We start from the raw sequence: 4,018 nt of genomic DNA, 5'->3' as shown, positions 1-4,018 counted from the left end.
CAAATCATTGAATGCAAATAGAAACTTGAGTCTATGTATGGGCTGGAGTGAAGATGGAGAAGATGTTTCAGGTTTGAGAGGGGAAATTGAGTTCATCTCATCTGAAATCCCTTATCTGGAGCCCTAGGGGCTTATGTATTTCAGAATTCAAAAGTTTTTGATTTTAGGGGGAAAAAAAAAACACCTATATATAACACCACCATGCTGCTAAGTCACTTCAGTCGTGTCCGACTCTGTTAGACCCCATAGACGGCAGCCCACCAGGCTCTGCAGTCCCTGGGATTCTCCAGGCAAGAACACTGGAGTGGGTTCCCGTTTCCTTCTCCAATGCATGAAAGTGAAAAGTGAAAGTGAAGCCACTCAGTCGTGTCTGACCCTCAGCGACCCCATGGACTGCAGCCTTCCAAGCTCCTCTGTCCATAGGATTTTCCAGGCAAGAGTACTGGAGTGGGGTGCCATTGCCTTCTCTGATAACACCACCATAGAACCATTTAACTTCAGCTTTTTTGGCATTAGTGGTTGGAGCATACATTTGTATTACTGTGATGTTGAATGGTTTGCCTTGGAAATGAACAGAGATCATGCTGTCATTTCTGAGATTACACCCAAGCATTGCATTTCAGACTCTTTTGTTGACTATGAGGGCGACTTCATTTTTTCTAAGGGATTCTTGCCCACAGTAGTAGATGGAACACTCATCTGAATTAAATTTCCTCTGAAGACCTACAAGACCTTCTAGAAATAACATCAAAAAAAGATGTCTTTTTCATCATAGGGGACTGGAATGCAAAAGTAGGAAATCATGAAATACCCTGAGTAACAGGTAAGTTTGACCTTGGAGTGAAAAATGAAACAGGGAAAAAGGTAACAGACTTTAGCCAAGAGAACACACTGGTGATAGCAAACACCCTCTTCCAACAACAGATCAGATCACTCTAATATGATCACCAGATGATCTAACAGATCACCAGATTATCAATCAGTTCAGTCAATACAGTTCAGTTCAGTTGCTCAGTCATGTCTATCTCTTTGTATTCCCATTGACTGCAGCACACCAGGCTTCCCGAAACTTGCTGAAACTCATGCCCATCAAGTCAGTGATGTCATCCAAACATCTCAACCTCTGTCATCCCCTTCTCCTCCTGCATTCAATCTTGCTCAGCATCAGGGTCTTTTCCAATGAATCAGTTCTTCCCATTAGGTGTCCAAAGTATCAGAGCTTTAGCTTCAGCATCAGTCCTCCCAATGAATATTCAGGACTGATTTCCTTTAGAATTGACTGGTTTGATCTCCTTGCAGTCCAAGGTTCTCAAGAATCTTCTCTAATACCATAGTTCAAAAGCATAAATTCTTCAGACTCAACTTTCTTTATGGTCCAACTCATACACATATATGATTACTGGAAACACCATAGCTTTGACTATGTGGACCTTTGTCAGCAAAGTAATGTCTCTGTTTTTTTAATATGCTGTCTAGGTTTCTCATAGCTTTTCTTCCAAGGACAAGCATCTTTTAATTTCATGGCTGCAGTCACAATCTGCAGTGATTTTGGAACCCAAAAAAGTGGTCAATAACAAAATCAAATTGATTATATTCTTTCAGCTGGAGATGAGAAGCTCTGTACAGTCAGCAAAATCAAGACTGGGAGCTGACTGTGGCTCAGATCATGAATTCCTTATTGCAAAATTTAGATGTAAGTTGAAGAATGTAGGGAAAAACACTAGACCATTCATAGACCATTCAAGTATGACCTAAATTAAATCCCTTATGATTATATAGTGGAAGTGACAAATAGATTCAAGGTATTAGACCTGATAGATAGAGTGCTTGAAGAACTATGGACAGAGATTCGTAACATTGTACAGGAGGCAATGATAGAGACCATCCCCAAGAAAAAGAAATGCAAAAAGGCAAAATGGTTGTCTGAGAAGGCCTTACAAATACCTGAGGAAAGAAGAGAAGTGAAAGGCAAAGGAGAAAAGGAAAGACATATCCACCTGAATGCAGAGTTCCAAAGAATAGGAAGGAGAGATGAGAAAGCCTTCCTCTGTGATCAATGTAAAGAAACCGAGGAAAACAATAGAATGGAAAACTCTAGAGACCTCTTCAAGAAGATGAGAGACACCAAGGGAATATTTCATGCAAAGACGGACACAATAAAGGACAGAAATTGTAGGGACCAAACAGAAGCAGAAGATACTAAGAAGAGGTGGCAAGAATACCCATAAAATACTATACATAAAAGATCTTCATGACCCAGATAAGCACGATGGTGTGACCACTCACCTAGAGCCAGACATCCTGGAATAGAGTCAAGTGGCCCTTAGGAAGTACCACTGCAAACAAAGCTAGTGGAGGTGATGGAATTCCAGCTAAGTTATATCAAAGCCTCAAAGATGATGCTGTGAAAGCACTGTACTCAAGATGCCAGTAAATTTGGAAAATTCAGCAGTGACCATAGGACTGGAAAAGGTCAGTATTCATTCTAATCCCAAGAATGGCAATGCCAAAGAATGTTCAAGCTACCATACAGTTGCACTCATCTCACATGTTAGCAAAGTAATGCTCAAAATTTTCCAAGCAAGGCTTCAACAGTGTGCGAACAGAGAACTTGCAGATGTTCAAGCTGCATTTAGAAAAGGCACAGATACCAGAGATCAAATTGCCAACATCTGTTGGAACATAGAAAAAGGAAGACAATTCCAGAAGAACATCTACTTCTGCCTCATGAACTACATTAAAGCCTTTGACTGTGTGGATCACAAAAACTGTGGAAAATTCTTCAAGAGATGGGAACAACAGACCACCTTAACTATCTCCTGAGAAGCCTCTTGAGCCTGTTGCTCAAGAAGCAACAGTTAGAACTAGACATGGAACAACAGACTGGTTCAAAATTGGGAAAAGAATACATCAAGGCTGTATATTATCACCCTGCTTATTTAGTTTATATGCAGAGTACATCATATGAAATGCTGAGCTGGATGAAGCACAAGGTAGAATCAAGATTGCTGGGAGAAATATCAATAACCTCAGATATGGAGATTACACCACCCTTATGGTAGAAAGCAAAGAGGAACTAAAGAGCTTCTTAATACAAGTAAAGAGGAGTGAAAAAGCTGGTTTAAAGCTCAATATTAAAAAATCTAAGATCTAGTTCCAGATCCCTCATGGCATCTGGTCCTATTACTTCATGGCAAATAGATGGGGAAACAATGGAAACAGTGAGAGACTTTCTTTCGTTGGGCTCCAAAGTGACTGCAGATGGTGACTGCAGCCATGAAATTAAAAGACACTTGCTCCTTGGAAGAAAAGCTATGACCAACCTAAAAGAAAGTGAAAGTGAAAGTCACTCAGTCCTGTCTGACTCTTTACAACTTCATGGACTATACAGTCTATGGAATTCTCCAGGGCAGAATACTGGAATGGGTAACTGTTTCCTTTTCTAGGGGATCTTCCCAACCCAGGGATCAAACCCAGGTCTCCCTCAATGCAGGCAGATTCTTTACCAGGTGAGTCACCAGGGAAGCCCATGAACCACCCAGACAGCATATTAAAACACAGAGACAATCCTTTGCCAGCAAAGGTCTGCATATTCAAAGCTATTGTTTTTCCAACAGTCATGTATCGATGTGAGATTCAACCACTAAGAAGGCTGAGCACTAAAGAATTATGGCTTTTGAACTGTGGTGTTGGATAACTTTGAGAGTCTCTTGAACTGCAAAGAGATCAAACCACTCAATCCTAAAGGAAATCAGTCCTGAATATGCATTAGAAGGATTGATATTGAAGCTGAAGCTCCAATACTTTGGCTATCTGATGCAAAGAATTGACTCATTAGAAAAGACCCTGATGCTGGGAAAGATTGAAGGCAGGAGGAAAAGGGGATGGCAGAGGATGAGATGGTTGGATGGTATCACCGACCAGATGGACATGAGTTTGAGCAAGCTCCAGGAGTTGGTGATGGACAGGGAAGCCTGGCGTGCTGCAGTCCATGGGGTCACTGAGAGTCAGACATGAA

This window comes from Ovis canadensis, chromosome 5, assembly GCF_042477335.2.
Source record: "Ovis canadensis isolate MfBH-ARS-UI-01 breed Bighorn chromosome 5, ARS-UI_OviCan_v2, whole genome shotgun sequence".
NCBI classification, from domain to species: Eukaryota; Metazoa; Chordata; class Mammalia; order Artiodactyla; family Bovidae; genus Ovis; species Ovis canadensis.
This window is presented reverse-complemented; position numbering follows the sequence as displayed.